The following is a 24,146-nucleotide window of genomic DNA, read 5'->3' as shown; positions in this document are numbered from 1 at the left end:
GCCCCCTAGTAATTGACCTCTCTGCTAGGGGAAACAGGACCTTCCTGTCTACTCTATCTAGGCCCCTCATAATTTTGTACACCTCAATTAAGACACCCCTCAGCCTCCTCTGTTCTCTCGGGACATCTTTTTTTTCTTTACTTGTCCCATTACCACTCACTTTGGCCTTGCACCATGAAACTTTTTCTCATTTAATTCTCCTGCCCTCCACCCTTATCACGAACCTTCCCCTTTCTTCTTCTACTCACCTTTCCCCCTTTCACTTGCTCAAAACCTATTACATTTCTAACTTTTCCCAGTTCTGATGAAAGGTCGTAGACCTGAAACGTTAATTCAGCTTATTCTACACAGATGCTGCCAGACCTGCTGAGTATTTCCAGCATTTTCTGTTTTTATTGTCTCAATTTTAAAATCCTTGTTTTCAAATTTCTCCATGGCCTCATCTACCTTTGTAACCTCCTCTTACCTTATAAACCTCTGAGATCTCAGCGCTCCTTCAATTTTGTGCAACCCTGATTTTAAACGCTCCATCATTGGCAGCTGTGCCTTCTACCAATCACTTGGTGTTAAAGTTTGTATCTTAGTTACCTGCGGAGAGCCTTGTGATGTTCTATTACATTGATAGTGCTGTACAAATGCAAGTTGTTGTTGCATTATGTATTTCTGTTAGATTTTGTTCGACCCTTTTCTTGGCTATGCAACTTCTTATTTGGTTTGTTGAAAAGTGCACTAATATTCCATTTGGTACCATGGAAATTATGTCACTCCTTCAAAACTCCATTTGAATGCATTGCTCTGCCACAGTTCCAGTTACTGGCTGGTCAGACCTATTCCCAGAAGCATTATGGCACTTGGTAGCTAGTACAGATTGTGGCTCTAGATGCACACAAGTGCAACAGCAGACCAATAAAACATGACCAACATGACCATCTGGACCAATAATTACAGTGCAGGTAATTTCTGTCAAAAAGTTCAGGCTGGCTGACATGCAGGAACCCAACTGCTAAATACTCTTACACTTTCGTATTTATATCACTAAATAACAATAGTTAACGTACAAGATTATTTCTTCTCATTCACATTTTTCATATGCATGAAATAAATTGAATTTTCCAGTCACTGAAAAGTATCGACTACAGAACAATCTTTATTGCACGGTGCCCAATCTAGCTTGTTTCTGACTGTAGTACAATGTAATATAGGGTTGTTACTGGGCAGAATATGTAAATAGACTGTGAGCATCATCACAGGAAGTGATGTAATACAATCTGTACAGAACCTCGGGGAAGTGTTGTAGTGGAAGCCTTAGATGCAAGACGTGTGTAAATAGACTCCCATTACTTTAACCCTCAGACTCACATATATATATATATATATTTATATAGATAGATACACTGTATTAAGTCAATAGATACCAGAATATTATATGGTGGCAGCGGAAAAGCAATTATAACAATGGAAAACCGAAGAAGAAAACAAGAAAAAGGCAAAATCTTTGCCTCTACCAGAAAACTTCGAGAGTGTAGCTGGACCAAACGAGGCTGAAGTGTGGATCCGGAGGTTCGAAAGGTACCGTTCTACTTTGGGTCTAGCGCAGAAGCCAGATGCAGTCAGGTCAGTACGTTACTGTATGCTACAGGCGAGTATGCAGATGACATCCTCATCACCCAAGGCATAGATGAGAAAAGGCTACATACGAAGAAATTACCAAGGTACTTGAGACTTACTTTAAAATAAAAAAGAATGTTATTGTGGAGCATGCCAAATTTAATAAGCATACCCAACAGAAAGGGCAGAGTATCGATTTGTTTATTAATGATTTATATAAAATCGCGGAAAATTGTGAATATGGAAGCTTATGGAAAGAGCTGATTAGGGACAAGCTTGTAGTCGGGGTATTAGACGACAGCCTTTCAGATCAGCTACAGGTTGCGATGATTTAACATTGTTGAAAGCCATTCAATTGAGCAGACAAGCAGAGGTTAGGAAGTTTAACCAACCTGTGGTTTGAGGGGACAGAGAAAGGATCTTGAGGGTATCAGACTCAATTGAATTTGTTAGAAAAATGATGGAGAAAAATGGCAGCAAAAGGCCAGAAAGACAGGAAAAGCATCTAGAGGCAGCAGCAACTAATTGCAGTAGGTGTGGCTGGAGAGGCACAGGCGGGAAAACTGCCCAGCCAGAGAAGTGGAGTGTTTCTTGTGTAGGAGGAAGGGACACTTCCAGTCAGTGTGTTGCAGTAAAAAACTAATGCTGCAGACAAATAAGGAAAAATCCCATGAGAGCAAAAATGTTAATGAAATGCAGGATGTCCAAAGTGTGGAAATACCCTTTTTAGGAGAGATCCAGGGAACCAGTGAGATTTGCTGCACAGCAGAAATTCCTGTGGAAGGAAACAAGATCACCCTTAAATTGGATACTGGAGCAGCTGTTTCAGTTTTATCAGATACAGAACTGTGGCTGAAAAAGAAGTCTTAAACCAACAGGTAAAAAGTTGTATGTGCTTGGAGGCATCAAGTTGAAGGTAATAGGAGAGTTAAAAACATCATTGATTTATTGGGGAAAAGAAATTCTTGAGACTTTATACATGATTAAAAATCAAAGTTGTTCACTCCTAAGCACAAAGGCTTGCGTAGACCTATAACTAATGTGTAGAATAGAATAGTTTAAATGTAAAGAAGAGCAGCCTAGAGATTTTAGAGCTGAATTTCCAAAATTATTCAGAGGATTGGGGAAGTTAAAAATTGCATATCACATCACTCTGAGAAAGGAAACAGAGTCAGTGTGTTTGTTCACACTTAGGAAAGCTCCACATCCATTCCTAGAGAAAGTTAAAAACGAAATCGAATTAGTGACAAAACAGAGAATCATTTCACCTGTAACAAAACCTACAGGGTGGTGCTCAGGTATGCTTTCAGCGAAGAAACCTAATGGGTCATTCGAATTTGTGTTGACCTTATGCAACTGAATAAGGGAAATACATCCAAGGTCATCAGTAGATGAGAGTTTGGCAAAGTTAGGGAAGAGCTCAATTTTTACCAAATTAGATGCCAACAGCCGATTTTGGCAATTACCATTGGGTGAAAAACCTAAGCTGTTAACATTCGTACACCATTTGGAAGATTCTGTTTTAACAGGTTGCCATGCAAAATTACATCAGCACTGGAGATCTTTCAAAGGACGATGTCGAGCATCCTGGAAGTATTAGATGGGATCATTTGCAATATGGACAACATCTTAATTCATGAAGCCAATCAGAAGGAACATGATACAAGAGTGAGAGCAGTACGACAGAGATTGGAAGAAACAGGTCTCATATTGAATGGGAAATGTGTTTTTTTCACAGCCGATGGTAAGATTTCTTGGACATATAGTAGATGGTCCAGTATTAAAGTAGATCCACAAAAGACAAAGTACTTCCCAGAGCCTAAAAATGTTGGCGCTTCAGAGGTTTATGGGAATGGTGAATCAAGTAGGAAAATTTCTACCGAACGTAGCCATGATCAATGAGCCATTACGACAGTTGTTGAGAAGTGATAATGTTTGTTGTTGGAAAGAAGCCCAACAAGAATCCTTTGAGAAAATCAAGAAAATGCTAATTACATCAGAAATGTTAGCATATTACGACCCGGAGCTATTCACTTTTATAGCTGCAGATGCGTCGTCAACAGGATCGGGAGCTGTCTTATTTCAAGTCCAGAAAGATGGGAGACGCAGACCTGTATATTTTGCTTCTTGTTCATTAACTGAAACTGAACAGAGATACGCAGTCGTAGAGAAGGAAGCTTTGGTAGCAACCTGTGCATGTGAAAAATTTTCAGATTACATCCTAGATCTTCATTTCAAAATTGGAACAGATCATAAACCATTACTTACTCTTTTAAACTCAAAGGAGCTTGCGAAATTGCCTCCAAGAGTACAGAGGTTCCGGTTAAGACTGATGAGTTTTGACTTGAAAACTGATTACATTCCAGGAAAACACATATTTCAGCAGCAGGACCAGTAAAAGGAAATATATTGCTCCTTGAAGAAGTAGAAGGTTTTGCTTTGACAACGCCAACAACTTTACCTACTACAGCTCAGAAACTGGGTGAGATCAGGAATGTGCAGCAAACAGATGAAGCATATGCAAAATTCAGGGAATATTGCTTGAATGGTTGGCTGGAGTATATGCCACATAACCCTTTTCTAAGACAATATAAGAACAGAGGGGTCATATAAGCATTGTTCATGATTTATTGATTTATAATGAGAGATTTTTTATCCCGAGAGTATTGAGATTAGAGATCTTGGAGAGATTGACATTCGGGAATTATGAAGTGTAGAGCCAGGGCGAGATATTCAGTATGGTGGCCTGGTATATGGAAAGAAATTGAAAAGATGATATTGAGATGTATCACGTGTGCTATCAATTGACAGGAGACAAAAGAGCTACTCGTGTCTTCTTTTCCGTCCAGACCATGGGAACGTCCAGGAATGGGTCTTCTTGAACATAAGAGTAAAACGTTTCTAATAGTTGTCGATTATTATTCAAGGTGGATTGAAGTTAAACAACTACAAGGTAAAAGTTCAGAAACTATAATCACATCCTTGAGAGGAATTTTTGCTACGCATAGAATTCCAGATATTGTGATATCTGACAATGGGCTGCAATTTGCAAATGATTGTTTCAGAGAGTTTACGGAAATATACGGCTTTGTCTGTGCCACTACTTCACTGAGGTACCCTCAGGCTAATGACGAAGCAGAGAGACAAAGTACAGACTGTAAAAATATTGTTAAAAAAGAATGAAGATCTTCAACTAGCACTTTTAAGTTACAATTGACACCCTCTTAGAATGGCTGAGCCCCATGTGAGTTATTAATGGGAAGAAGGTTGAAGATCCAGCTTCCTACACTCCCAAGTACACTCAAGCCACAAGTAATATTTATTTTATTTATTTATTTAGAGATACAGCACTGAAACAGGCCCTTCGGTCCACCGAGTCTGTGCCGACCATCAACCACCCATTTATACTAATCCTACACTAATCCCATATTCCTACCACATCCCCACCTGTCCCGCTATTCCCCTACCACCTACCTATACTAGGGGCAATTTATAATGGCCAATTTACCTACCAACCTGCAAGTCTTTGGCTGTGGGAGGAAACCGGAGCACCCGGCAAAAACCCACACGGACACAGGGAGAACTTGCAAACTCCACACAGGCAGTACCCAGAATCGAACCCGGGTCGCTGGAGCTGTGAGGCTATGGTGCTAACCACTGCGCCACTGTGCTGCCCATAAGTAAGTGCAGAAGGCTTGGATAAAGTGAGGGAGAGAGAGGATAGAGAGAGATCGAATCAATCAGAAAATTATGACAGACGTCACAGAGCAAGAAACTTGTCAGACATCCAACGTGGGGAATCAGTTTGGGCTAGTGACCAAAATCAGTATGGAGAAGTGACAGACAAATCACCACATTCATGATCATAACATTGTCCAAAGTGACCAAAGGATGATAAGAAGAAAGAGAAGATCATTGGTGAACATCCCAAAGAAGCAGCAAATACAAGAGGACCAATCATCTCAAAAGTTTGATGAACCAGTGATGTTGCAATCATCAAGTAACATAGAGCACAACCTGAATGAAGAACTTGAGTCATCCAGCAGTTCTACTCAAGCACTGCAAAATCAAAAGGAGGAAGTGGAAGCCTCAAAACCTCAAACCCCTTCAAAAGAATGAAGAACATGTTATGGCAGACTTGTGAAAACACCACAGCGATTATCAATCTGAAAGGAGAAGTCAGAGACTTGGGGACAGATGTAGTATAATGTAATTAGAGGGTTGTTGCTGGGCAGAATATGTAAATAGACTGTATGCATCATCACAGGAAGTGATGTAATGCAATCTGTACAGAACCTTGGAAGAGTTGTCGTGGAAGCCTTAGATGCAAGGTGTGTGTAAATAAACTCCTGTTACTTTAACCCTCAGACTCACATATATATTCTGTACTAAGTCAATAGATACCAGAATATTACACTGACAAGCCACCAAAAGGCAATAGCTTCATTGCCCAGATAACTGAGTTGTATTAGCCAGAATATGGGGACAGATATTGTGGGTCTGACACAGTGTCAGCAGAAGTGCTGGTCTTTGGATAGTGCGTGTGTTTGTTTTGTTACTAGCTGTTCTCACACTATAGTGCAAGGCCAACTCCTTTTGCACAGTATTGCAACCCACCTGGTGCACAGTGCTTGAAGCAATGGATACGTTATCTGGTACCAGCAGCTCTTTAAGGGGTTGCTGGAGTTCCTGCTACTGAGGGATAGAAAATACTGCTAAGGAACAGCGTCTTTCTAGGATATAGATTTAGAGTTTTTGCTGTAAGAAGAGCTGGAGAGAAGAGTAATCCTTTTTGGAGTGGAGGGAGCAACTCTTCCAGAGGGTAGTGTGAGAACACACTGGGGGGATTTTATCTGGGTGAGGGGGTCTCGGCCACTGGCTGAAGCACTGGTGAAAGCCCCACGTCTTCACCTCTGGGGAAGACCCGCAGTATTACATGCCAATTAGGCAATTAAGTGGACAGTGGCGGGCCTTCCCTGGGATTAAGGACCCCGGCAACGGGAGTCCTACCTGCTTAGAGCTGCCAGCCAATCAGAGGTCTGCAGCTCTTTTACTGAGCAGTGCCACCTTGGTGGAGGTGACTACTGCCGGTAATGGACCCACCGGAGGCGAGGGACCCAGACAACAGGTTACCCAGGATGTGAGGGGTTTCATTGGGTGGGAGTCATGGGGGAGGGGGTGTAGTGGGGTTGACAGCAAGGACAGGGTTGTGGCTCTCAGTCGGCCCCCCCTTCCCAAGGCCGGGTCCCTCAATCATGCACTAAGTGCTTTTTAACGAGAGACACCCTCCCACCCATGCTGGAGCTGGCACGTAACTCACACCCATGTGGTGACAGGCCTGCCCACCACTCGGCTAATTACCACTTCTATCCTGAGTTTGCTGACCTAGGTTTGACTTTCAGACAGCCCTCCCTCCAGTAACTTACCAGCTGGTGAGAATTCATGTTCAAGCTTGACAGCAAGTAGCAAGTCCTGGCAGAATACTTGGTCATCCGGGGGAACGGTGGGAATGAGGGTTTTTCCCAACACAATTTGCACACATTCACGACAAAGGAAAAATCAGTTTCCAAAAGCAGATACTTGCAATCTTCTGTGACTTATGAAGGAAATAGTGTGCCACAGGAGCAACAGTGATCTTTTTACAGCAAAAACAGAAAATGTTGGAAACACCCAGCAGGTCAGGCAGCATCTGTGGAGTTAACATTTCATGTTGATGACAATTTCAACAGAACTGGAAGATGCGAGAGATTACCAGTTTTCAAACAAATATAGAGGTAGGGATAGTTGGCGGGTAGGGCAGCGGAAGCAACAAAGAGTGAGGGTGCAGGACATGAGTGATTAAATGTCAAATAGGATGATGATGAGAATGATGGTGCGAGTCAAAAGGAGATTATAATCGGACGAGTATAGAAACAAAGAGGTATAAATAGTCAAAAGTAGAATAACAGAATGGTAGATTAGAATAGCAGAGAAGGCCTCCATGGCCCAGGAAACTGGCAGGGAAAGATGGGTAAATCCCAGGGGTGTGGGTGACCCTGCCATTAGGGGATCCCCACTCCAAGCACCATCCCACACTTCCTTGGCACCCTGTGGCTGTAGTGGCATCCTCTGTTATCAGCTTCTGTTATCCGAGAAAATCTTTTTGCTATTGGTTATACATCGGAGTCCATATAGGCTGTCCACCATGTTTTTCAGTGCACTCCAAAAAGTGTAAATATCTCATTTTCAGGCCATTACATTCAAATTAAGTGACCAATCCAGTTTATTTACAGTTAAGATAATTATGCAGAAGCAGGACCATACAGCAAATAACCAGCAGTGCATTCGTAATTTACATAATGTTTAAACTATTTCAAATCAATAGAGGTCTTGATATCTTCCAAATATATCTTAGTAATTCTTTTCAATAACTCAAATCAGAGTCTCTGGTAAAATGTTATTTGAGCATGATGATAAACAAGGAAATAAAGAGCTGCTGCCCAGTTACAAGTCCTGTTGATCTTTTGAAGTCAAAGCAGACATACCTGAAAATCATTCTGATGAAAGGTCACAGACCTGAAACATTAAGTCTATTTCTCTCTCCACAGATGTTGCCTGACCTGCTGAGTATTTCCAGTACTTTGTTTTTATTTCAGATTTCCAGCATCTGCAGTATTTTGCTTTTATACCTGAAGATCAAACTGATTTTAGACAATAATCAATCAGGATATTACCAATTTTTACCACTCAAGTAGATGAGGTGTAAACTGGAAGCAGCTGGTGGTCAAATTATTGATAAATAGCTTACCAATTTCTACCTTTTCAAGTGTAAAATAGGCACAAAGCATACCAGTTTAACAGTGGAATAGCATGTGTCCAATCTGCGCAGGCATTGGTTCCAATACTAGATTCATGGGGCACATTTTTTACTTCTTAGGCCTTTTGAATATGCAAATTAGGGGCCTGACACCTGTTGAAGAACCAAATTTCAAAATTAGACTGCAACGAGTAGGACAGGCATTGGATCCGTGCCACTCAGGATTTTGAATCGACTGCCCTGCCTGCCACTAACGAAAGGTAAAGTGAGAACCTTTTTAAAACAAACACGTCGTGTGCAGCCAAGATCCTCTGATTGCATGGGTCTCATGAAAGGCCTTCCCACCCATTCCCACCTCCGTAGCCCACTCCAACCCCCTTCTGGCACTTACTTGAGGGCAGCAGAAGAGTGGCATTGATATCCGTTTTGTTAGTGAGCTCACTGGGGATACGCAGCAGATCTAACTAAAGTGAGGCCAGAGGCCTTATTTCAATTGCGCCTCAGCCCTATCTTTTTCTGGTGCAAGGATTGAACCCTGCACCCAGCTCACAACGGCAGTCCAGCATTGTGCAGTTTTTACCCCAATGAATGAATTTACTTCACTCAGTTTACAAATGTGCATGTATTAACATTTTAAAAGGGATTGACCCAAACATCATGTCATCTTCTGAAACAATTAACTCATGATTGCAGGCAACTTCAAATAAGGCAGACCAGTTAGGCTTGGTGTTCATGTGGAAAAGTAAAAATCTCAGAGTTATGGGCACTTTAATCACAGTGACACTAAATTGACACTGTCTCTCTCCCTGTTGCTATGTTATCTGATACCAGCTGCATCACATACAGTTTATCTAATTACATCACAGAGGTGTGTAATGAAGAGTATCCAGGTGGAGATAAGCTGAGACAACAGTACTGAGCCAATTTGTTCAGCAACTTGGCTCTATGCCATTTACATAATTTCATGACTGTTTAAAGGACTCTATTCCTCTGTTTGAAGGCATTCAGACATAACAAGCCATATTTCTTCCATAGCTACTTTGAGCTGGGAAGATCCCTGCTTTCTTGAGCCTCGGTATATTTTGAAGTAATGTCGTAGCAACTGAAGAGAATTTTGCCTTTTTTGTAAGGAAAGGAAAGCTTACAATGGATCTCAGAACATGCTGAACACAATAACACCAATGGAAGGAAGCAGATGCTCTCCCCTTGGTTGATGTCATTCCAGTTTGTCCACTCCACTGATTCACTGAATAAAATGAATATGAGAAGACACCATGGAGAAGCCCACCAGCATTAATTATATTCTGACTTTGAAACAAACATTAAATACATGGGGCAGGTCTTGCATAAATACTCGTAGGGTTTGTTTTTACACTTAAGCTACCTACATTTGATTGCTATTAAGTTCTAAAATGCAGGACAACATTCCGCAAAACATCTTTCCTGAATCCCTGCAGAGGAACTGTCAGAACTCATTATATGTATGGCTGTCAAATTCAACGCTGTGACTGAAAGCAAGAGCTGGATTAGTGGGAAGCAAATGCCCCAACCATTATGTTACAAGGACTCAAGCCAGAAATTAGCTCTGCAGTTGAGCAGTATTAGCAAATTAGATCACAGTGGGAAATCTAGAATAGCAGATTGGGTCCCCAAAATGTGCTGTATTCCCCTACTGTGTCTCGTGGGGAAGTCATTACTGGTTGTTACTTGAAGTGAAAATTAGATTTTCTTTGAAATTTAGCTTTGAAAATGTAAAAATGGTGCTTATTTGTAAATCAGATCTGATTCCCATCCCCAGGGCCAGTATATGAATACTACATAACAAAGCAACATTCCCTCACAGATGTGTGTTCCTTTCTAGATTGGTAGAGATTATCCCACTCCTCTCAAAGTGGATCATCCTGCTAAAAATGCCAGTGAAAGGTAAATATACTCTGCCTACAAACTGCCAAGGATTGGCTACCTCCAACCCAATGTGCTAGGAAGTAATTTTTTTAAAATAGCTTAGCGAACAAGATGGGTTAGACTAAGGTAACCTTAACCTATGGGATGTGGGTTTGAATCCAGCCTACAATAATGGGGATAAAAATAACTTGTTTCTCTGCTTGTAAGGGTTTTATGTGAAATTAAATTGTACAAATCTCAACTCAGTTTCTAGTGGACATGGAACTCCCTCTAATATGACACTAATTGACAAATTTACTTAGCAAGGATGTAAAGGTGGATTGTGAGAGGAATGGAAAATGCACACTTGTGAAGTAAGGCAATCATTTCAGTAATGAGAGCTTATCATTTTGTTGGGGTAGAACAGAGGAAACTTCTGTCTGTATCTAGTTGTGCTCTACCAGACCCTGAATTGTTTGATGATGCTAAGTGCTGTCAAAAGAAAAGTGAAAATGTATAACTCCAGAATTTGATGAGCACACAATAAGTAGCTTTGTTGCTTTGATTGGACTGACGGGTAGAAGCTATTTTCACTCTATAAAGATTCCAGTTTAAAGACATATAGTGGAATATGGAAATGGCATCTTCAATGTACAGAGGGAGATTCAGAATCACAACCCGTTGGAAAAACGTTGGAGTAGGCATGTTCATGTTGTTCACTTGTGGCTACCATGCACACATGATCCAGCAGAGGGAGCTGAAAGAGAAAAGGAAGTAAAACAGAATAAAGAAGACTCCATTATGTTCAATGGCAAACTGCCTCTGTCTCAGTCTTTGCCTCATATTTCTTACTAAACTCGGCTAAACCTCACTCCAGTACTGAGAACATCACTGTATTCAGCCTTGCGAGGCTGCTTCACATTCATGAAGATCATGGCTGATCTTCCACATTAACTCTGCCTCTCCACACTATCACATATACCTTACTTTTTTTATTTGTTCACGGGATGTGGGCATCACTGGCTAGGACAGCATTTATTGCCCATCCCTAATTGCCCTTCAGAAGGTGGTGATGAGCTGCCTTCTTGAACCGCTGCAGTCCTTGGAGGTAGGTACACCAAAAATGCTGTTTGGAAGGGATTTCGAGGATTTTGACCCAGCGACAGTAAAGGAACGGTGATATAGTTCCAAATCAGGATGGTGTGTGGCTTGGAGGGGAACTTTCAGCTGGTGGTGTTCCCATGCATCTGCTGCCCTTGTCCTTCTAGGTGGTAGAGGTCACGGGTTTGGAAGGTGCTGTGGAAGGAACCTTGGTGAGTTGCTGCAGCGAATCTTATATATGGTACAGATTGCTGTCACTGTGCATCGGTGGTGAAGGAGTGAATGTTGAAGGTTGTGGATGGGGTGCCAATCAAGTGGGCTGCTTTGTCCTGAATGGTGCTAAGCTTCTTGAGTATTGTTGGAGCTGCACCCATCCAGGCAAATGGAGAGTATTCCATCACACTGCTGACTTGTGCCTTGTAGATGGTGGACAGGTATTGGGGAGACAGGAGGTGAGTTACTTACCACAGAATTTCCAGTCTCTGACCTGCTCTTGCAGCCACAGTATTTATGTGGCTAACCCAGTTCAGTTTCTGGTCAATGGTAACTCCCAGGATGTTGATAGTGGGGGATTCAGTGATGATAATGCCATTGAATGTCAAGAGGAGATGGTTAGATTCTATCTTGATTAAGATGGTCATTGCCTGGCACTTGTGTGGCACAAATGTCACTTGCCACTTATCAGCCCAAGCCTGGATGTTATCCAGGTCTTGCTGCATCTGGACATGGGCTGCTTCAGTATCTGAGTCGCGAATGGTGCTGAACATTGTGCAATCATCAGCAAACATCCCCATTTCTGACATTATGATGGAGGGAAGGTCATTGATGAAGCAGCTGAAGATGGTTGGGTTCAGGACACTACCCTGAGGAACTCTTGCAGTGATGTCCTGGGACTGTGATGATTGACCTCCAGCAACTACAACTATCTTCCTCTGTGCTAGGTATGACTCGAACCATACAAGGAGTTGGTTGTACAAGGACACTCAGATTCCTCTGACTAGCAACATTTCCCAATCTCTCACTTTAAAAAAAAAATTGTTTTTCTATTTTTCCTGCCAAAATGAATAACTTAACATTTCTCTACATTATATTCCATCTGCTACCTTCCTGACCACCCAGCTAACCTGTCTATATCCTTCCGCAGCCTCTTGGTGTCCTCCTCACAGCTTACTTTTCCACCTAGTTTTGTACTGTCAGAAAACCTGGACATATTACACTTGATATCCTCATCTAAGTCAATGAGATAGATTGTAAATAGCTGAGGCCCAAGCACTGATTTTTGCAGTACCCCACTAGTTACAGCTTGCCAATTCAGAAATGACCAGTTTATTCCTACTCTCTGTTTTCTGTTTCTTAATGAATCCTCAATCCATTCTAATATATTATTCCCAATCCCATGAGACCTGATTTTGTGTAACAACCTCTTGTGTGGCATCCTATAGAATGCTTTTTGAAAATCCAAATACACTACATCCCCACTGGTTCCCCATTAACTACCCTGCTATTTACAACCTCAAAAGGGGAGCAGTTACTGAGTAAAGCAATACATGGGATAAATTCTATCATATTTGGATTGTTCTTCACGTGATGCATAACACAGATTCATGGATAATTGTAAAGATGGTTATGGACTTCATCATGACCCAAATACAGGTAGGACCACAAGTACAGCGAATCAAGTGAGATTTATTAAGTAATAATGCAATACTTAACAAAGACGGTGATTAACAACAATCTTAGATTCTTGCTTCCTGAGTCGTTGTAGCACAGGCAATGTCTTCATTGGCCTTTTTTTGCTTCTTCTGTGTCTCTTCCAACTGTGCTCCTGATGTCTTTCCATTGTCCTCCTTTTATCCTTTTTTTCGAGTCTATTTCATACCGTATTTGGTCAGGGTTCAACATTACCTTGTCTCTTCCTTGATTAGTTTAAACAATTGTTATCTCAAGCCCACTTCTGCTTACTCAGTACATTCCATGAACACTTACTCTTGAGCAAGGTTAACACTGATGTTTTGCGATTTAACCTTAGCTTAAAAGGGTTCATTAAAAACATAAAAAAGATCATTAGAAAAACACCCACCAAATCCTACATAATGGCTTTGGCATATTTTTGGTACACCATTGACTGGGTCTGCACATTTTGACAATGACCATCCTGGTTGTGTCAGTTTAATGAAAATGTAATACCAGTTAATCCACTAGGTAGAATGCTAGCCAATCATGTTCAATGTTTAGGGTCAGTTCTTGTGTTTTACAATTTTTAGCAGAATGAAGCTCGTATTTTTTTGGAAGTCCATGCCAATGGCATGATTCAACTGACCATACACAAGAACCAGCCAGCATCAACAATCAGAAAAGATCTGTAGGTGAAATGATAAAGGTGAGTGCTACCATTAAGGCCATCTAGATGTGGTGATATCCTTCACATTCTTTGTTGTTTGTGTTCACCTACATTAATGGATTTAAGCTTTTGTCAGTAGAGCTTGGTGAAAGTGCTCAATAGCCTGGTCTGATTTTTCTCTCACTACCTCCAGTGTTCTGAGATTGTAATTTCAGTTTTGGGCTCCATACTTTAGGAAGGGTATATTGTTACATGAGGATGATTCTTGGAATGAAGGGACTGAGCTAAAAATGAATGAGCAAACTTTGATTATCTTTCTTGGAGGTGAAGAGGTTAAAGAGTGATTAGGTTGAGCTGTTTAAAATAATGAAGGGAATTAACATAAGAGATAGGGAATGACTCTTCTCTTCTGCAGCAGAATTGAGAATAAGACATTGGACCCGATTTTAACTCTAAGTGTGTGGGTTTTGAATGAGTTAAAATCTTGGCCATTATCTTAGAATTCAAGGTAAGATGGTTAACAAACCCTGGAAAACTTATTCACACAAAGATTTGTTAGCATATGAGTGCATTAACACAGAAAACCATAGTTGCAAAATAAATTGAGGTGTATAAATAGATACTTCTTGAGAAGTGAGGGTATTAAAACATAGGAGTGTTGATGTTGTGGGTCGACAATCCCAGCAGGACGTCAGGTCCTGCTGAGAACACATCTTGAGAAATCACAGCAATGTAGACTGTGATTTTCCATTCATTAAAATTAATGGATGGAAAATCACGGCCTGTGCTCCAGTGACTTCAGGAGATGCACTCCCTATGATTGGTACTTCCCACTGGGACTGCCAGATGGCAGGATCACCCCTCAAGAGAAAAGGCAGGTTAATGGGATTCCAAAGGTTGAGTGGCCATAACTAACAAAATGGTGGAGGAGGCTCAATGGGTAGGATGGCCTACTCTTATACTGATGCTGTGTTTGAGATCAGGCAACCAAGCACAAAATCAAACCTGGGACCTCTGGGTAAACTTGCTGAGCCATCAGGGGAAGCTTTCAGTCATCTGCTTATGTGGCAAACTCTCTGTGGTGAGTTTCAGTTTTTCAAGGTGACATAAACACACAAAGAGCATCGTTCCCTCAGCATAAAACACTGAGAGTGTGCACAGTGTGCCAATGCACCTGATCCACTGCAAAACGTATCTGTAACATATCTTGCTATAGTCATTATGACATGATAAAATGATGTGCATGATCTTCTAGGCAACAAATTTGTTTAGGGTCCTTAGGTTAAGTGCTTACTTGTGGAATAATGTGGCCAGGAGGTTGTGTGACTGAGGCACATTATGTATCATGGACCTGCAGTTAGACCGGGTGCTTTGCAAAAAGGAGAAAAGCTTGTAAGCCACTACCATTACTTTGACTGTAGACAGAACTCTCATCCATGAAGAATAGCCATTCAGGTGAGGTGGCAGAAGGCTGCCAGTGTTCACTGCCCCTATTTAATTGTTTGCCTAATCTGATGTCATCTAAATCGTTAGAGTTAAAATTCCATTGTATATCTTTCTCTTGGACACTCTATAGCTCCCTGGTCTGAATAGTAATTATAATAACTTCAAACCTGAGCCAAATTGACCATGTTTTCCATCGGAAGGCACACTCACATAGCCTTTTGGGGACGTTGTTCGGATTCTGTCCCTCTCTCTCCAGAGAGCTACTTTTGGAGGTCAAAAATCACTCACATCTTGCCTCTGTTGGGAGACATAGAGCCCCCTCCTTGTGGTGATTGACAATGGCCCAAGATATGGTACTTCACACCTTCTTTGTATCAGAAGAACCAATTAAGTTCAAAAATGTCTCTTGATGGGTTCAGGATGGGTGTAATTGACACCTTTTAGCTTGGAATGTATCCTTTTGTCCTTACCAGACAGTAAGATAGTTTGACTATACAGGGCCAGGCCATATGACCTTCGGTGGTCATTTTGCAGCAAAGGAAAAGTCAATTTTTAAAATTCTTCAGTTTGGGTTCTGTATATCAATTTCTGCATGTTACATGAGCGTGACAGATGTATAATGGGTGGTCAACCAGTTACTGTTAGTTTTATGCTCCTTCCAAAGTTGAAAGTTCTGCCCACTGTGTTTTGCCAACACTTTCTGTCTTTTTTTCCAAATTGCCCCATTTTTGCATTTCTTTTTCCTTGGATGAGCCTCTGTCTGTCAGCTATCACCATGATTGTTTGCTTATTTTATGTCTTCTAAAAATCTCTTGCTCTTCTGTTCAGTGGATTTCAGTCACTCAATCTGATAACTCCATCTCCTTCTGTTGTGTAGTGGAGAAATGGTGTGATTTTATCATGTATCTGATGTTCTTGATGAATTCTAAAGCCATTCTAGTGCATCTTATGCATTATTAAGCACATTGGTATTTAGAGTTTTCCATTTCCATTTTTCTAATTCTGTTGGAAGTATTTGCCTATCTTTCAATCTTGACTTCGAAAGAAAGACCTGACCTGAAATGCTGACCTGGTTTTTCACTCCACAGGTACTGACTGAGCTGCTGTGTGTTTTCAGCATTTTCTGCTTTTGTTTCAAAGAAACATTTATGAATTCAAAACAATTTTTTCTCAATAAACGTTTTCATGAATGCATCTAATATGTGTTTCTTAGGACTTCATATAATGTGTGGAAGGATACATTATCAGCACATTATTATACATTATGGATGCATTATGCATAATTTATCCATTGTGGAAAACCTTGTAATTCCCGACAGACATTAACCTAGTAACATCCTCGGACTGCTCACACAATGCTGTCTCATCGTTACTCTTCCCACTAAACATCTGTTAGTAATTTATTATAGGCAAATGGGCTTTTCGTAAATAGTAATGTGCATAATAATACATGAGATGTTCTTGAAGTATTCTAAAACCATCAGACACATCTCAAAATCAGACCTTGTTTCTGTACTACACAACAGGTTCCTTTTCCATCTAATGGATGAAATGTTAAACTGAGGAGAAGGAGCAGGGATTTTCTCAACGGTTTCCTGGGCCAATATTTACCCCTCAACCAACATCACTAGAACAGATTATCTGCTCATTATCATATTACAGTTTGTGGAACCTCACTGTACAAAAATTGCCTGCCACATTTCCTACATTACATTATTACACTTCAAAAAAGTACTTTATTGGCTGTAAAGTGCTTTGGGATGTCATGAGAGGCCCTATATAAATGCAGATTCATGCATTCTTTTTTTCTTCAGTAATGACTGTTAGGTTGACCGGCATTCAAAGCATCACATTTCAAACCCTTCCCATTGTATTATAATGCAATGGGACGATTCCCTACCAGTGTGATGCCAGAAATATTGGCAACATCATTAATAGTGTTACCTTGTTAGAGCATCAGGTCATCATATAGAAGGAGGGATAAATTGATATTGTACAGTTCTAGTCATATTAATGTTGTTGTTTGTGGGACCTTGATATGTGCAGATGGTCTGCCACAATTTCTTGCATTACAACAGTGACTATATTTCAAAAGTGCTTAATAGGCTGTGAAATGCTTTGGGACATCCTGAAGTCATGACTGGAATGATATAAATGCAAGTACTTTCTTTTCTTTATCTCCTGTGATGTGGCCATGGAGAGGAAGCCATCAAAACAAGAAAATATCAAAATAAGATTTCACAAGCTTCTTTGTAGACCTATCAAGGCTATGCATGTGAGATTAACAATTTCTCAGTATTTAAAAAATGACAAAGTGAAAAGCAAAAGGAATTTAATCTTGAGTCTTAACAGGCTTTAAATAAAATCAGAAATGCTAACCTCTTCACATTTAATGATTGGGTGCAGAAATGCTACTTGAAGTTTCAGAGAATTGGTTTCATCTGTGAGTGTGATTTATGTTTAAACAGATGAAAAACCTCAAACTACACAATGCAGATGGCAGTGTCTAGTGGTTTAATATTTGTCTTTGAAGATTGGGTTCAAATCCAGGCCTCAATATGTAGAAATATAAAATAGGTATTTGTTCTAGTGGCATAGCTTGTCTCTTAACCTGACCAATTTAAACTAGCCGGGAACACGATGGAGTGGAAAAATGTTGATTTGAGTTCTTCGCAAGAAACACAGTCTATTGAAAGATGGGTGTGGATCCAAGTAGGCCTCTGTACAGGCAATACTTCAACTTGAAATAGTTAGGCATCTGCTTTATTTTGGTGCAGGGTGACAGAAAGTTGGCTCTTTGAAACATTAATTTAGCCATCTGACATCAAGCTAAACAAATAACAAGTCAATTGAAACACCAGAATGGGACACAAGTGGTTTTGTTAAAAATGTAAGGGGTGGAAGGCGCGTGTGCTGTGCAGGATAGAGTAGTAATGATTTTTTTTCCACACCATTATTCAAATTGAAGGTTATTTAAATGAATACGAACCATTTTATTTTCATATTTTTTACTATTCTCACTTAATTTTTTATATTCAACAACTGCACCTCCAAACCACTAGTACAAGGATAGGAACTGAAACTTTTTTGCTTCAGGGCCACAACAGGCAGTGTATTTAGCCCACAATCCATCAGAGGCCATGTCTGGATTCTTCTCACTAGAACCTGAACAAATGTTCATTATAACGAAAATAGTCCTCTTAACTGTTCCAGTTAACTGCTGTCACCATTGTGGTTATGAGCGATGCATCAATGTCACAAGATGATTTTGAATAGGACGGTAAATGATTCTATAATTAATGACCGACAATATTCACAGATGAGGCCACTCACGGATGATCTGATCTTTAATCTGGCAGAAGGCAGATTGATGAAAATAATTGTCTTATGATGATGAGCCTCACAGTAAATTTCAGACTGGCAGTCGGTGTTGACCATAACAGTGAGGACATCAGAGCGTAAAAACCCCTAGTGACATCAAGTAGATAATCATACGCATAAAGGAATGAAGATCTGATGAATAGAAAGGTTTGCAGATTCAAGTATCTTTTGTATTTCCCGTCACAGGCATTTTCAGTAATTTCCCAATATTCAGGTGTAGTAGATAACACTCATGCTGGCTTTTGGCCAAGGGACTGAAGCAATAAGAATGCATAAAAATTAGACTATTTTGAAAACCATTTGGCTCTGCTTCCTCTGTTTTGTTAAATTTTCTTGCTCTTTTCTGACAGAATAAATGCCAGAAGGCTTTCTTAAATTATCATTTTTTTCTTTAAAGAATGTAACCTTCCATCCTTAACCTCCTTTTAATTTAATAAAGTTATAATCTTTAAATTTGCTAGTTATTGCTTCTAGAACATGAAGGCCAGTTTTGGTAATTATGCAAATTGCGTATAATTATCTATCTATTTACATGAAATAATTCTTTAAAGATGCAGAAATTTGAGAATCTCCTCAATTCATTGAAAGTGGCTGACTGGTTCATTTCCTCCCCCCAAAAATACGATATACACCAGCATTGTATGTTATTTAAACTTTGTGTTAACAGCAAATAATGGCCACAAATGCCATCCTAATACAATAGGCTGTATTCTTCTAAGGTTTGGTTAAGGTACAGTATCTAGGCAGTGTTAAGACAGCATTGCCCTAAATTCATACGAGGCTGTCTTAATGTAACAAACGTTTGAAGATGTGGACTATTTCAATAGGACATTTTTCATCGGTTATTAAAATATTTCGTGTGACATAAAAAACAATTAAAGTACAAACAAATTTCAAAACATTTCAGAATATAATTTCCCTTTTTATCATTCTTTGGTGTCATTCAACCATCGTTAGAATAGGAAAAATAAACTTTTATGTCACCAATTCTTTTTGCTTGAACAGCAATTAAACAATGCACCAAAAAGGAGAAAATATTGGCTTAAAGACACCTTTCAGTGTCCAGCAGTAATTCATCATAATGTAATTGCAAAGTAGATAATGTGTCCCTTGATCCAGAGCTTGATATACACACAGGGAAAGCAGCTACCGCCTTTGGCCAACTTGTGAAACGCGCATGGGATAACACCAAACTGACTGTTATAAACCATCAGCTTGGTCCTAACACCTGTGTTCTCAGCATCTTGCTGTACAGCTGTGAAACATGGGTGACTTGCAGCTTCCAGGAAAAGAAGCTCAATAATTTCCATCTTCGCTGTCTGCAGTGCATTATGGGTATATCTTCGCAAGATCCTGCAAATTTAGTGGCAGGACAGGCGCTCCAATATCAGTGTCCACTCTCAGGCCAACATCCCCAGTATCGAGACACTGGTCATGGCTAGTCAGTTACGTTGTGTCTGCATGCTTGACACAAGACTCCCGAAACAAACTTTCTATTCCGAGCTCCGTCATGGCAAGAGGCCACCAGGAGGGCAGAGGGAACGCTACAAGGATGTCCTTAAAGCCTCCCTGAAAAATGTGACATCTGCACCGATTCATGGGAATCTCTTGCCCGAGACTGCCCAAAATGGAGAAAAAGCATCCGCGATGGTGCCAGTCAGTTCGAACAATGTCGACATGCCCAGGCAGCGACCAAGTGCAAACAACGGAAGGAGCAATTTCAAGCATCCCATTCACTCGCCTCACCAAACACCACCTGCCCCACCTGTGGCAGAGTGTGCGGATCCGGAATTGGACTATTCTGTCACCTAAGGACCCACAATCCTGGAGTAGAAGAAAGTCATCCTTGTTCCCGAGGGACTGCTTAAGAAGAAGAAAATGGGTATATCCTGGCAGGACAAAATCAGAAATGCAGAGCTCCCAAGTATGTCAGCACTAATCAAACAGAAGCGGCTTCGGGTGGATTGGACATGTCTGCAGGATGGAAGAAGGTCACATATCCAAGGAGCTTCTGTATAATGAGGTAGCCTGGGCCAGACGACCAGTGGGGCGCCCAAAGCTCTGCCTTAGCGATGCTTGCAAGCATGACATGAAGGCCCTAAATGTCGACTATTGCACTTGGGAGTCACTAGCTGGTGAAAGAGGGAAATGGTGACATCCTGTGGGCTGGTGTGCACTACCACAATGACCAGTGGCTACAGCAGCTTGGCAACAGGTGTCAACATCAAAAACAACAACTGGCAGCGTCACTTGGTGGCTTCACGTGCAGCACTTGTGGCAGAACCTGCCTCTCAAGGATTGGCCTTCACAGCCATCAGCAAAGGTGCACCAAGAGAAGACACCCCACTGAAATAGCTTGTTTGCTGCGTGTCCATAATCTTTTGTAGATGGAAGGATGGCAACCTAGTTGGAAGGCGTTAACAATTATAACAAAATATATGTTGTAACTACTCACACTGACTGTTTGGCTCAGTGACATGAATCACCTTTGCTACTGCAGACAGAAACAACTGAACCATTTATCAGGGAATATCAAACTCATCAGATTTCCTACATCCCATGCAGCATTAAGGTTTCTCTATTCATCTGGCTTATTAGAATGAGATCAAATTATAAATGTGCATTGGATTTCAATTGGGGCTCATGTCCATAATGGATCAAATAGCCAAATCCAATTTCATTTCTGATGTGAATTTCTGGTGTCCCTCCAGGATCTATCCTTGCCCACTACCTATTTCTTACATACAGGCTGCCTCATGGTGACGTCATTCAAAAAAAGTCAGGTACCAAGTGTACATTGACAACTAGTTTTACCTCACCACCAACCTCTCTCCACAATCTCTAAAGTGTTAGACTGCTTGTTCAATGTCTGGTACTGGATGAACAGAAATTTATTCCAACTAAATATTCGGAAGACTGAAGCCATTGTGTTTGGTCTTCTCTATAAATTCTGTTCCCTAGCCACCAACTCCATTCCTCTCCCTCCATAACATTGGCCGACTCTGCCCCTGCCTCAGCTCATCTGCTGCTGAAACCCTCATCAATGTCTTTGTTACCTCGAGACTGACTATTCCAATGCACTGCTGGTTGGCCTCCCATCTTCCATTTGGCATAAATTTGAGCTCATCTTAAAACTCAACTGCTTGCATCTTAACCTGCAGCAAGTCATGTTCAAACATCACTCCTGTGATCACTGACATACAGTGGCTTCCAAAGAACAAAGAACAAAGAAAATTACAGCACAGGAACAGGCCCTTCTGCTCTCCAAGCCTGCGCCGATCCAGATCCTCTATCTAAACATGTCGCCTATTTTCTAAGGGTCTGTATCTCTTTGCTTCCTGCCCATTCATGTATCTGTCTCGATACATCTTAAAAGACGCTATCGTGCCCGCGTCTTCCACCTCTGCTGGCAACGTGTTCCAGGCACCCACCACCCTCTGCGTAAAGAACTTTCCACGCATATCCCTCCTAAACTTTTCCCCTCTCACTTTGAACTCGTGACCCCTAGTAATTGAATCCCCCACTCTGGGAAAAAGCTTCTTGCTATCCACCCTGTCTATACCTCTCATGATTTTGTACACCTCAATCAGGTCCCCCCTCAACCTCCGTCTTTCTAATGAAAATAATCCTAATCTACTCAACCTCTCTTCATAGCCAGCGCCCTCCATACCAGGCAACATCCTGGTGAACCTCCTCTGCACCCTCTCCAAAGCATCTACATCCTTTTGGTAATGTGGCGACCAGAATTGCACGCAGTATTCCAAATGTGGCCGAACCAAAGTCTTATACAACAGTAACATGACCTGCCAACCCTTGTACTCAATACCCCATCCGATGAAGGAAAGCATGCCGTATGCCTTCTTGACCACTCTAGTGACCTGCGTTGCCACCTTCAGGGAACAATGGACCTGAACACCCAAATCTCTCTGTACATCAATTTTCCCCAGGACTTTTCCATTTACTGTATAGTTCACTCTTGAATTGGATCTTCCAAAATGCATCACCTCGCATTTGCCCTGATTGAACTCCATCTGCCATTTCTCTGCCCAACTCTCCAATCTATCTATATTCTGCTGTATTCTCTGACAGTCCCTTCACTATCTGCTACTCCACCAATCTTAGTGTCGTCTGCAAACTTGCTAATCAGACCACCTATACTTTCCTCCAAATCATTTATGTATATCACAAACAACAGTGGTCCCAGCACGGATCCCTGTGGAACACCACTGGTCACACGTCTCCATTTTGAGAAACTCCCTTCCACTGCTACTCTCTGTCTCCTGTTGCCCAGCCAGTTCTTTATCCATTGAGCTAGTACACCCTGGACCCCATGCGACTTCACTTTCTCCATCAGCCTACCATGGGGAACCTTATCAAACGTCTTACTGAAGTCCATGTATATGACATCTACAGCCCTTCCCTCATCAATCAACTTTGTCACTTCCTCAAAGAATTCTATTAAGTTGGTAAGACATGACCTTCCCTGCACAAAACCATGTTGCCTATCACTGATAAGCCCATTTTCTTCCAAATGGGAATAGATCCTATCCCTCAGTATCTTCTCCAGCAGCTTCCCTACCACTGACGTCAGGCTCACCGGTCTATAATTACCTGGATTATCCCTGCTACCCTTCTTAAACAAGGGGACAACATTAGCAATTCTCCAGTCCTCCGGGACCTCACCCGTGTTTAAGGATGCTGCAAAGATATCTGTTAAGGCCCCAGCTATTTCCTCTCTCGCTTCCCTCAGTAACCTGGGATAGATCCCATCCGGACCTGGGGACTTGTCCACCTTAATGCCTTTTAGAATACCCAACACTTCCTCTCTCCTTATGCCGACTTGACCTAGAGTAATCAAACATCTGTCCCTAACCTCAACATCCATCATGTCCCTCTCCTCGGTGAATACCGATGCAAAGTACTCGTTTAGAATCTCACCCATTTTCTCTGACTCCACGCATAACATTCCTCCTTTGTCCTTGAGTGGGCCAATCCTTTCTCTAGTTACTCTCTTGCTCCTTATATATGAATAAAAGGCTTTGGGATTTTCCTTAACCCTGTTTGCTAAAGATATTTCATGACCCCTTTTAGCCCTCTTAATTCCTCGTTTCAGATTGGTCCTACATTCCCGATATTCTTTCAAAGCTTCGTCTTTCTTCAGCCTCCTAGACCTTATGTATGCTTCCTTTTTCCTCTTAGCTAGTCTCACAATTTCACCTGTCATCCATGGTTCCCTAATCTTGCCATTTTTATCCCTCATTTTCACAGGAACATGTCTCTCCTGCACGCTAATCAACCTCTCTTTAAAAGCCTCCCACATATCAAATGTGGATTTACCTTCAAACAGCTGCTCCCAATCTACATTCCCCAGCTCCTGCCGAATTTTGGTATAGTTGGCCTTCCCCCAATTTAGCACTCTTCCTTTAGGACCACTCTCGTCTTTGTCCATGAGTATTCTAAAACTTACGGAATTGTGATCACTATTCCCAAAGTAGTCCCCTACTGAAACTTCAACCACCTGGCCGGTCTCATTCCCCAACATCAGGTCCAGTATGGCCCCTTCCCGAGTTGGACTATTTACATACTGCT

Source organism: Heterodontus francisci, chromosome 6 (genome assembly GCF_036365525.1).
Source record: "Heterodontus francisci isolate sHetFra1 chromosome 6, sHetFra1.hap1, whole genome shotgun sequence".
Taxonomy (NCBI): Eukaryota; Metazoa; Chordata; class Chondrichthyes; order Heterodontiformes; family Heterodontidae; genus Heterodontus; species Heterodontus francisci.
This window is presented reverse-complemented; position numbering follows the sequence as displayed.